Here is a 13370-nt window from a genome sequence, read left to right as displayed (position 1 = left end):
AAAATGGGTTTAAAACAGGGGCGTCATTTAGGGAGGGCAGGGAGGGGCATTTGCCCCCCCTGAGTTTGAGATGTATATAGATTTTATCATTAGAATAGTAGTAAATCAGTGAAAAACGCGAAATTTTACTTATATCAAGAGTCTACCCCCCCCAAAGCAAAATCTGAAATGACGCTCCTGGTTTAAACTATTAAAAACACTATGATAAAATGTAAAATATAGGCTACTACTAGGGGAAGGGCGCCAAAAAGTCACTTTGCCCGTGTGAAAATTTGACCTGCTCCGCCCCTGCGTACTTTCTGTATATTTTTTGGCCTTGCAGCTTGTGCGGTCCCCACGCCACATTGTTGCGGGGGCGCTATTTACGCCTACCCTTCGAACGTAATTCAATAACTGTTTAAGAAATTCTACCATCAGCGTGGAAACGGGAATATATTTTTCTAATAGTCCCATAGAACTTTCACTCAGAACGCCAGATGCAATTTTTCAGAGTGGACTCTGGCTAAGTAGAAGGAAGATCTGTTTCCTAAGTAAGTTCCTTTCAGAAAGTTTGCTATTTCTTTAACAGTGATGTAAATAAACATACTCATCTTTATTAGCTCGACACCAAACCATCCTGGACAAATCCCTCTAGAACAATGATCGGCAAAAGTTATTCTGCCTAATTTTATAAGCGACTTAAGGGTGAAACACTTGTTAACGAAAGCAATGTTGTGTATATACTGCCTTGTTTCTGACAAAATATAAAGTCTTTTGTAATCTTTAGACACTTTTCCTATTCTTTTTGTCACCCTTGGTTGTGTAGGGAAGCCTCTAACAAATAAAGAAGAGGTAATATTACAGCTAAGAGGCGCTATAAATATATTAGGTATTTCTTTTGTTACCTAACCATAACGGCCTAGGGTCGTCTTCAGTAGAATAAAAAATGCTACGTGATATTCCATTCACGAAGGAGGAAAGGATGCTCTAAACATATTTCTTATTCATTTTGTCTGCCCTGCTTCTCAGAAATTATATACCTTCTGTTGGAGGGTGCTGAAAAGAGAGGAGGGGAAATAAAACGTCGTGCCCCCTCATACATTTTAAATTTTGTGACGTGGTTGCTCAAATTATTACTAAAGAAAGCATTTTAAACTAAGATGTCTAAAGTTACTACATTATGTAAGGGTGGCATATTCAGGAATAATAATAATAATAATAATAATAATAATAATAATAATAATAATAATAATAATAATAATAATAATAATAATAATATATGAATGTCTTTGGAGAGCCGAAATTATGTGACACGAATCATTATAGGTAGAGCTTTAAGATGAGTGGTCATAGGGGAGGAAAAATAGGATTTTTCTCTCTCTGACTCTCTAATGTTAAGATTATGTGCTGAAGGTAAGAAGCATCATCATTCTACAATAGGTTGCTTTTACGTAGAATATCTATTACTTGAGCTCTCCTCCTTCGGGCAACTTTGCTTATGTAGTAAATTCAAAACAATTTCAATTTAAGACAAATATTTATAGAGAAAATTAAACATTTAATAGGGAAATCTGTTATCAAAATATCCAAACACGTAGATAGAAGACTATGTAGTGAGAAACATTGTGAAACTATAAAATTCTCCAAATTAGAATTAACATTTACTGGAAAATATTCGTTATGCATCAGTGAGCACAGGGGAAATAATTACGAATCTGTTTGCAAACAAAAATTAGAGACACTAATGCAAATGCGACGATATTTTCTCTCTCTTTTTTTTTTTTTTTTGGTATCGTCATGAGTTTTACACATATGTTACAATTTGATTCTTTCCCAAATAAAAAATAAATAAAATAACCTTAGTGATAAAAATGACAACAGTACTTCCACGGGATTCGAACCATCTACCTTCGGTATACAGATTCGTTGCTTTATCTAACTGAGCTATTTGCTTTCTTACGTAAGGTGAACCTATTCTACAGTAAAGACGATTTTTCATTACGATTGGGCTAACAATTCGTCTTTTTCCATAGGTAATTTCCACTATTTGCACTATCTATACGTTAATACTTAGCATAGATTCATATATTTGGAGTTCGCTGATAATGCATATAATAAGACATACTAGAAATATTTCGTTAAAATTTTCGTTTGTAGATCTAATCCATGCTTCTCTCAATGACATAGATGTCGCTGCTTCGTGTTGAACTGCAGAATTCCCTCGCGTTCTTGAAAATTTTCCACTTTAGCAGAGTTGGTAATTCTCGAGATTTCTGTCGGTTTAATGTTTTTTGCTTCTAATTTATTTATTTTAAGCTAATATCTAACACAAATATTAAAAACGGGTTTGTTATTAACCTGTCCTGCTGGGGAAACCTTCCGAAATTTCGAACATATAAAGAAAACGGAGATATTTTCAAAAAACTTCAAAATAAAGAGACGCGTCATTAATTTTGCTCATAGTAGTACATCGCCAAAGAAATCTTTCGATCTATTCAAGTTGTTATCTGTATCAGTGAGAATCGTTCCATCAGCTTTCTTTAACATAAAAACGTGAGGTTGATAGCCTTTCTTAATTTCATTGATGAACTTATACATGTCCCTAATGTTTATACCAGGGATGCAAATAACCATTCGCCCGCGGCGAGTACCGGTAGTTGATCGGTGCGAGCGAGTACTTAATATGATACCGAAGGTAAGAAAATGATTTCTATTGTGGGATGTGGGCTAGTAACTTTCTTCTTGGGCGAGTTAAATTTTGTTACTTATTTGCATCCCCGGTAACGATTACATACGTTAATGATGCAAAGTGGATATAACGTTCAATAAGCATAAAATTATGAAGAAAATGACTTGTTCTGTAGAATTGGGATTATTGCTGTGAAATGGTACATTGTTTATTAATGTAGTCATATCCGTAGTTGTCGTGTTTCTGGGCATCACATTTATATTAACTTAATCCTTATTTGTAAATTACTGCTTCAAATATTGCATATTTTTAACTAGCGATGATAATTATATGATCGAATCTAGCGGTGTAACTAGCACTGAATGAATGAATTGTTGGCAACGTCAACAACAAGGGTATTTGTCCCCGTTACGAGCAGTGTAAACTAGTAAAACAAGTAACGAATCGGTAGTAAAATTGCAATAATTGGATTGGGACTAGTCACATTTGGAATACCACAAAACAAAAACAAAAATAGCAAGAAAGTTAATATATGTTGGATATACTTCACATGCAATGACGTATCTGTGAAGTTTGAAGTACACACCGGAACAGCTGCTACAGCAATTTCAAATGTCAACACTCATATATCAACACTTTCCTAACGTCAATTTAGATCAGACAGCGGTTTCATTAAAAGCGGCAGAGGACACACCTTGGATAATATGATCAAATCACTGTTCGGGTAGAAACGGAACAGTTTTCAAGTTAGTTAAATGTAATTATTGTTAATGATAAAGTAGATCATTTAATCATAGGAAGGCCTTGTTTAAATATCATTTTCAGCAAGTGAAGACATCTCCAAATGTATGAATCTAAAGCTTTAGACGGAATTCATAGTCTGTGACAAAGAGATTATCACGATTTTACATCAATAATTTCCAGTAGTATTCCATGATGCAGTTAATAAAGCAATTGTAGGATTTTACGGTCTTATACCTATAAGTTCCGATATTTCGAAGGCATTATCAATTTCCTTATAGCACAGTAAATGTATTTTTTTAAGTAGATTTTGACGTTTGTTATTACATTATTTGCAGTATTTTATTGAATAAATTGTGCGTTTACCTTCGTAGTGATTTATATGGTTAAGGAGTACTGCAATATATTATATTTGGCTATAGCTATAGGATTTATATTCACAATTCATTTCTCTATATGTTATTGCTGTAGTTTAACTTCAAACCGTCGCTCTGGGTTTCTGTTAGTAGTACAACACAAGTTTAAATGCAGTATTATGTATTATGTATTAGACAGTGTATCCACTTCATTCTCCTGTACTTGTTCTGTGCCCTTGAGTGAGCAGGCCAGTTCTTTTAAGAGAAAAAACATAACATTCTTATTTCGGGAAAGGCCACGAAATTCATGTTTTGACAATCTCTACCGCTGGAATAATCACGGAGCCACTAAAAATCCTTGGAGTTCAGTTTGAATATTATATTTGTTCTTTTCAATTTGCTGAATTATATCCTGACATAAACAGAAAAGAAAGCAATATATAAAGATTGCTCCCTTATATTTTGGTCTACTTGGAACACTGTGTACAATATACAATTAAACATCACTGTAATTAATTATTGTATGATTTTTAAGTTACCAAGAAATGTACATAGAAATATCATATAATTTGTTATTTGTTGATATTTTGTGTCATTCTTTATGCATGTATCTATTTTTGCGTAGACCGAGCCTTTTTTTTCAACTGTCGTCCCGCAATTGCTATTCAAAATATAACTGATTAGAGCAAATTATACACTCTTGCGTTAAAATGAACGACATATTCAATACAGTATTTTCTTTTGTGCAAGTACTGTGTAAAACAACTCATCTGATATATCGCGATGATTATATGTGAAGTAAATCATAACACTGCCACACCTCCGAAACGGAAGTGCATATTTAATTTAAATTTACAGAAAGAATATATTTTCATTAAAAAAAAAAAGCTTACAAGTTCGGGTTCCAAAATGGAATCTGGGAATTAGGTTTACACCCCACTCCAGCCCCAGATTTATATGCGTTCCATTCTTGCAAATTAAAATTCTGGTCACCTTGAGGCTACGCTCATCTTTCAGGAAGCGAACCGCCCCCTCCAAACGATCCTTATTCGTTAGTGCTCTGAGGCATTGCAGTTAATACCTCCAAAATGATTAAATGTTTATTTTATAAGTACATCTGTTTTCTACTTTCTAAATAGGACCTGATCAATAACAGTTTAATTCCTCTCACCTATCTAGTCCAGTAAAATTAGCTCCAAATTGGGCTAAAGGTGGAAATTTTCAGCATCAATTCTACTATACCTATATATACATACTAAAGTCCCAAGGAATCCCATTTGAGAAAATGGAAATATGACGTCATCAATATGGCTGCCAGCTGAGCTTATCTCTTAAATTTCAGACTACAATAACTATAGGTCATTTTAAGATAAGAGCTTTGTTTCTGCGCCATTTATTACAGGACACATGGAAAAGTGTTTTCTAGGCTAAAATGTTTTTATTTGTTGCCGCCATTTTTAAATATCGCGCCATAAAGTGGAAAGTGGAATATCCTTCATTTTGGTTTTGATATTTAAGTTCAAATAGCTTCGTAATCCCTTCAAATGCCGAAAAACAACCTGAAACAAACATTATTGCGTACTTCAAGGACCTTTCAATGAGGTATATATCATTAATGTATCTTTAAAACTAACGTAGGTAATAAATTTTATGTAATGGAAGATGTAGTGCATAATTTTCCGTGACACCAATAGTAGTGATAGCGTCAGATTTAATAATTTAAAAATTTCGAAGAAATAGCTTTGAAATTCTGAATAGATTCTATATCTTTAGTTATGATAAGATTTTCTAGTTACAATTTGGGATATATTACCTTGAACAGGATAATGAAAGCCTCCTCCTTCCGGTAGCTACGTATAATTTAACGTCCCCGTCCAAGTAATTTTGTGGAGAACAACATCGTGTCCGTGGGTTATCTCGGGTACTCCCGTTTTCTCCCACATTCTCATTTTATTAGCTCTTCCACCATCATTCACTTACCTTAATCATCTGTTTCCCTTAGCCTAAAGAGCATAATCGTGAAACGTAAAAGTTAAAAGATTTAATTTCAATATTTTCGCCAAGGAAAACTTTTCGCTCAGTATTTCAAGCTAGTAAATATAACTCATCTTTCTATAAGAGCCGAGAGATCAGGTGACTGGGATCTACATTTATACAGTGTCTAGCAAATGCTTCCATATTTGGATGCTTCTGGACATATTAATTATGGGAACTATGTGGCACAACTTCCCTCTGAAGGATTCAAGAAATTCACCAAACAAGGATATTTCAGCATAGGGCGTAGTAATAAGTTCTGGAGTGACATGAGAGATGTCAAGACTAGTGGTGGACTCATCCATGGGAGAGGAATTGGAAACTCTACACTAGCAAAATGAGTACAGTCTATCCCATTGACTGCCAGCGTTATACACGCAATGAAGAAATTTGCATCTGTTTCTTTGTTTTGGTCAGAAGTCCAAATTAGAAATATGAAAAATATTGGAGCATTTGTTGATTGGCTTTGGCTACACAATCCTTTCCAGAGGAATACCGTGCTCCTTGTATCTCAAACTACTGGTGTCATAGCAAGTGTAAAAGTAAATTGTAACAATACCTTAAAAGAAAGCACAAGATCTGTCACTTTAATGGGAGGAAAATCTTACAGTGACGCAGGGGCGGATCCGCCTCAGAACCGACTTCTGGGGGCGGTGGGTTGTCATAATGCTACTTTTAAGGGCTCCAAACTCTGGGATGGGTTTTATTTATAGCTATATATAAAACAAGAAAGTTTCCTCTTCTGGGGGGGGGGCGATTGCCCCGATCCCCCCCTGGATCCGCCCCTGCAGTGACGTACGTTTATCACGGAAAATGAAATTACTAGGACAAAGAATGGTTTATTTATTCGAGAAAAACTAGGAACAGTTAATTCAAACCAGCTATTCCATCGCATGATTTGCATTGACAAAAGCAATGGAGACTTGCAAATTATCTCAGATATGAGTTATCAACTCTTCTACCTGCTTTATTTGATGAACATACATTGAGGAAAGAAAATAAATCAGAGCTCATAAAAGAACTAGAAATTTTACAGCCTGACATTGAGTTACAGTCAAATCCACTCTACATAATCGATTGTGGATACTGGGCAGGAACAGATACCTTTGATAACATTTGTAAAGATTTTGTTCTCCTCGTTATAGAAAAATACGGCAATAACTCAGCAATGGTGTTTGATGAGTATGTAGAGTTCTCAACAAACTACGTGGAACATATTCGTCGTTCAGGCAAAGGGACAAGTCCAGATATAGTAGTTGAAAATGAATGTGCTGTGGGACCTAGAATGTTTCTTACACATGCTAATAATAAGGCAGGTTTGTAAATCTGCTAATCACAAATTAACACGAAGCTGATGTAGCTCTTAATCAGGCTACTGGTGAATTATACAAACAGTAGAAGAAATTACAAAAAGCGGAGGCTGGTAGGTAGTTTTTGGCCAGGATACAGATCTCCTGGTACTTCCCATTGCCATCATACCTAAAGATTTTTTCTATTTAATGTCTGGATCAAATTTAATCCCGAAAAAGATCTTTAGCTGCAAATTTCTGCAGGAAGCACTAAGGACAGTTCACTAATATATTCTTTTCCTTCATGTGATACAAATTCTGCACCTTACAAGTTGAGGAAAAGAAAAGCTTTCAAGAAATTGACACAAATGGGTTCATTACAAAGAACAGTGGAGATTTCCAAGAGTCCTGTTGCCTGTCGTAATTTAATTGCTTCTATCTTCGATGCACCCAGGAAATTCTAATGATATATTAAATAAGAAGAGATAATTAATGTACATGAGAGTGATAGGACGTCGACTAATTAATACTAATTTCAACCTTGTTTACCTCTCTCCAACATTTGCTGCTACATGGGAACATTCATTCATGGCCTATTACCGAATACAAGAGTGGAGAGATATGAAACTAGATCCAACTGAAAGGAGTTAGAAGTAAGAAGGAAATTGTGATCAGCCTGTTATGTCTCAGCAAAAGCCAGCACCTGACGATTTCTTGAATTTGATATCATGTAATTGGAAAGAAGATTGCAACTTCAGATACAGGTGTTGGAGACGCCAGCTTATATGCATCAACTTTTGTGGTCATTGTACTGCCTATAGATGCAGTAATCGTGATGTGGTAAAAGAGGAAGACTTAGCTAATCTACCTTCTTCCGATGATGAAGAAGCAAATGAAAATGAGACTGCTGAACCATCTTATCGCCGTCACAGAATTGATTGAAGCACAGAACTCTTTCCTTAGAACTCCAGAGCTTCAATGAAGATGTTAGTTTTTCCTACAAGTGAGAATTTAGTATTTCTATTTTTAAAATGTATATTAATTATTGATGAAGTGATTATTACCTATCGATATTTATAATTAAGAGTAAACTGCACGATCAATGTAGTATAATTTCTTATTAGTGTGTAAATGTTTAAATTGCAATGCATACCTGAAGATAGAGGCTTCCATTACTGTATTACAACTGTAATTAGACTATCATTTTTACTATAACAGAATTGTAACAATAAAATATTGTCATAACTATAAAGATATTATAGAATATATTCAGAATGTTGCTGAAAACTCCTCGAAATTTTTAAATTATTGAATCTGATTCTATCACTATTATTGGCATCACGGAAAAGTATGCATTACACATTCCTTTATATAAAAGCTATTAGCTACGTTAGTTTTAAAGATACATCAGTGATACATACCTCATTTGAAAGCTCTTAAAATATCCAATAATGTTTGTTTCACATTGTTTCTTAGAATTCGTAGCGGAGAATATTCCTTTTTTTCATTTTATGGCGCCATATTTAAAAATGATGGCAACAAATAAAAACACTTCTGCCTGGAAAACACTTTCCGATATGTTGTCTCATAAACAGCACAAGAGCAAAGTTCTTATCTTAAAATGATCTATAGTTATTATAGTTTGAAATTTGAGAGACTAGTTCGGCTGGCAGCCATATTGATGACGTCCGTTTACTAAAATGGAATTTTTGGGACTTTTACTATGTTTATTTATAGATACAAGAGAATTAATGCTGAAAAATTCAGCTTGTTATTCCAAATTTCCACCTTCAAATCTATTTTTACTGGGTTAATCAATATTTCATTAGGAATGAGGAATTAGAATTATATTTCGGGGCTTCCGGCATTTGTGATCATTCGAGTCCGTCACGTATGAGAAATGATGTCTATCGGCGAGCACAAGAACCGCGGAAATGGAGAAAGAAAGAAGCGTCCTGACACCTTTATATTAGGTACTATCCCGGCTTTTGCCTGATGTGCTCCAAGGAAAAAGCGTACTTGAGATAGATGGCCTGAAAAAGCTTTTACGTCTTTCCGACCGAGTGCATCCTTAGCAATCGAACCCGGGCCACTTGAACCAAAGACAAGAGCGTTAGCGACAACACTACGCGGGGACAATATTAATATTTTTGTGTTATATATTTACAAGTATTAAATTCCTTACTTAAGTTTAGTTATGTTGTGCAAGAGAATAAAGCGTATTTAAAGTCATTAATCATCACAGACACAACTTTTTCAACAGCTTTGATAATAGACATATCTTTCGGAAGCCAGTATTAGTCTATGTGCTGTTAATTGAAATATAATTTTCAAAGTGCTGCGTTAGTTGTTCTTTCGTACAGTCATCAATAATTTTTGAAAGAATTGGTACAAGGGATATTTGTTATAGTTACTAAAATGGGAGGGTCCCACAAGTTGTCGGTAAAATCTGATTGTCACATAGCATATCTGATAGAGCATTATGAGAAATAAAAATGAACAAAATTTAAGGTGCTATGGACCAGAAGGATAGGAGCTGCGGGACTTCAAAATTTGAATAGCCAAAAAATTATATCATGGAATTGTGTAGGTTTAAAGAAAAAATCTTGAAAACCCTTAAAGCAATCAAAACAAAAGTTGCTCAATATAATGAGAACAAAATGCCTATCGAAAACCATAAACAGAGTTTCCATAAGTGAAGCAGTGTTGCCAACTCAGCATAAAATATTTTGTTTGAAATAGCACTATACACAAGTGTGTACAGATTTAAAATGCAGTATTATCACAAAACATAGCAGTGAAGTGTAGTGGTACAGTGTTGCACATTATTGGAGCTACGTGTGCTGAAAATGTATGAAGAAGTCTGATATGTGGCAACATATGATAATAAAGGAATCTGGATCCCATACTATGAATTTCGTTCAAATGCATCACACTGACAGTATAACATAGCAAAATGTCAGCAGTGTCACAAAATATTGATGTATTTGAAAAACGAAATTGGGTGATACCATTTTTACGTCCTGTGTCAGTTCCGAAGCTATATAGGAGTGTAAAGTGAGATCCGATTCACTATGAAAAAGAAAGATAACAATGAAATGTAAGGTGAAAAGTACAGCAAAGGCATGTCCGAGGCGGGATTGGAACCCGCGATGCCTAATATGCCGCGATGCCTTCTAGACCACACCGCCATCCGGGCCGACTAAAGACGAGATGAGGTAGTCATAAAATAACATCTATTTCCAATGTGAATATGGTAATATTACAGTGTACAAACATAATCATATGGTATGTAGGAGAGGAAGTAAAAGAATATGTCACTTAACACGAAAGACATAAACCAAGAAAGTACTCTTCCAAATATTGATAAGATAATCTGGAAAATCATCAGTGGTGGTTTTAACGCGTAGGCCCGATAGGCACGGGCCTACCCCAAAATTTTGAAAACTGAAGACGACGACTGGAGAGAACGTTAAAAGATACAAAAAAGAGTAAATATATTTTCCATTATTTATATTAATGGTAGATAATTATTTAACAAATGTCATCAACTACTACTGTAAAAATAATTTCCTACTGTCATTATACTGTCATTAATCAATCAAATATGTATATGTATCCATAAGCGAAGGAGCGGGCCTACCCAAAATTAAAATCCTAAAGCCATTTCTGAGAACCAGTTTACAGAATTAGAAAACACGTGTTTCTTTCCTCGCGTGTATCGTTTTATTTTCGTGAGTTGTCTGCTTATTCTTTGGGGCTACAGAAGTATAATACAAAATCCTCATTTTTTTTCTAATGCATTCCTTTATTACTTTTTGTTGCCACATATCAGAATTCTCCATTGAACATTTTCAGCACACATAGCTCCAATAGGGTGCAACACTGTACCACTACACTTCACTGTTATGTTTTGTGATAATACTGCATTTTAAATCTGTATATAGTGCTATTTCAAACAAAATATTTTATGCTGAGTTGGCAACACTGCTTCACCTATGGAAACGTTGTTTATGGTTTTCGATAGGGCATTTTGTTCTCATTATATTGTGCAACTTTTGTTTCGATTGCTTTAAGGGTTTTCAAGATATTTACTTTTAACCTACATAATTCCATGATATAATTCTTTGGATATTCAAATTTTGAAGTCCCGCAGCTCCTATCTTTCTGGTCTATAGCACCTTAAATTTTGCTCATTTTCATTTCTCATGATGCTCTATCAGATGTGCTATGTGACAATCAGATTTTAGCGACAACTTGTGGGACCCTCCTGTGTAAGACAGTTTTGTTAGTAACTAGCTGAAATACCCGTTTTTTCGCACGGGGAGAATGGGTTTACGAGAAATATTTGAATCCCTTTCCTCCTTAGAACATTTATTTTTAAAAAAAGTGTAGTGATAAAAATACAAAAGTACCGTAAAACGGGGCTACTTTGACAGGTTTTGGACTAGTTTAGATGTGTACACGGGACACTTTCTGCAAACAATGAATGATACTATTCTCATCATAACAATAGGTATCTAGGCTATCACATCCACTACTAAACCTAAGTCTCTACAAGTAAGTTTAGGCGGGAATAAATCAAGAAATACCGGTCAAAGTAGCCCCGGGGGTGGGGCTACTTTGACATCTTATGTATTTACTGTATAAGGTCAAAGTTACTCAACGTATGGAGTTATTTTGACATGGAATTTATGTAAAGTGTATAAAACGCGGTTTTGGTCGTGTAAGGTACGGTATGCTGTATACTTGATAAGCACGAAATCTTTATTTTGTTGTGGTACATCATTATACATCACTATACAAGTTTTTCTAAAGCTTTACTTTTAACATCTTTTACTTTGAACATCACGGTGCTTTACCTTACATTCTTACTTTATTTTTTATTCTATTTCTTACTTTACTCTACTTTTAACATAATTTCATATGTACCCGTATGTTATCTTTAAATGTAACAATGGAAAGAAAAACCTTAGTCGTCAACATCACAGTCGTAACAAGCATACTGAGGATTTTTTGATCCACCATTACAAAACCCACACACCCATTTTTTGCACAGGACACATTGAATCCACTCTCTTCCACCCTTCCACAACACGTTGATATATAACGTCAGAGTGCGAATTAGATTATTCATTTTGGGGGGAATAAACAGTGGCGGATCTAGAAGTCCTTATATTATATATTGAGGGACAGGAAGGATATTGAGAGGGGGTAGAAATACAATGGGAGAAATCTCTCATCCCCTCCGGCAATTCGCACCGTGGACACCATATCAGCCTTTATCTATGAAAGTATATGCAACAATTCTCACAGGAAGCACAAATTGCTCATCTGTCAAAGTAGCCCCACTCTATGTCAAAGTAACCCTAAATGTCAAAGTAGCCCCGTTTTACGGTACTCTACTTTTGGCATAAATATTAAATCAACCTACCTCCACAGAATACATCTTTAGTCAAATTGCTATGATTAAAACAAACCAACTTGAAATGGTACTGGCTATCTTTCAAAAGTCATTTAAAACAGGTCAGACGTTTTCCCGACCCGGAAAACTATGAACTCGACACAAATCTAAGTTCTTTTTCACATTTTATTTGTTATCTCTCCTACCCCTTTCTTTGCAAATGATAATGAACTTGCACTCAAACGGCAAACATCACTATTCATTTCAGCGACCCCGAAAACAATGGATTTGACATTAAAATAGGCCATTTTCAACTATTTTTTCTTTTCATGCCACAACTTCGCCCGCCCCCAGGGTGCTTATGGAGCTGAATTTGTACTTAAATTGCATCTGGAATGTCATTGTTTATATAGCAAATCCCGAAAACTATGGATACGAAACAAATATCGGTCGGTTCTTATCATTTTCATGTTTGCCCCTTCCACTCCTCCTAGGAGTGCTCAGGGGTCTTTGCCCCACTGTGGACTAAACGTGAACTTAAACAGTATCAAAATTGCCATTAATTAACTTACCGACGCTGAAAATTAATGATTCGATACTAATATCGGTCGATTTCGATAATTTTACATATCACCATTTCAAACACCCCCGGTGCCAATGAAGCCTTAAATGGGAGTTAAACGACATCCAGAGTGTCACTGTTTCTCTGAGTGACTTGAAAACTATTAATTCGACCCTAATATAGATTGTTTTAGATCATTTTATATGTTTCCCCTTCCCTAGGAGTTCTAGGGAATTTTACCCCAACTGCGAGCTGACTTTTGGAATTAAAGGGCGCCAAAACTATCACCAATTCACTTTGGGATCCCAAAAACTAT

At 35.1% G+C, this 13370-nt stretch overlaps 1 protein-coding gene across 1 annotated transcript in view; it reads right to left on the bottom strand.

The window, feature by feature from the left end:
• LOC145661709 (uncharacterized) overlaps positions 1-13370 on the bottom strand; it is a 119017-nt gene that overhangs the window by 9963 nt on the left and 95684 nt on the right. The gene's annotated exons all lie outside the window — the stretch shown is intronic.

The sequence above is a fragment of the Thermobia domestica genome, chromosome 10 (assembly GCF_964235325.1).
Source record: "Thermobia domestica chromosome 10, izTheDome1.hap1.1, whole genome shotgun sequence".
NCBI lineage: Eukaryota > Metazoa > Arthropoda > Insecta > Zygentoma > Lepismatidae > Thermobia > Thermobia domestica.
This window is presented reverse-complemented; position numbering and strand designations above follow the sequence as displayed.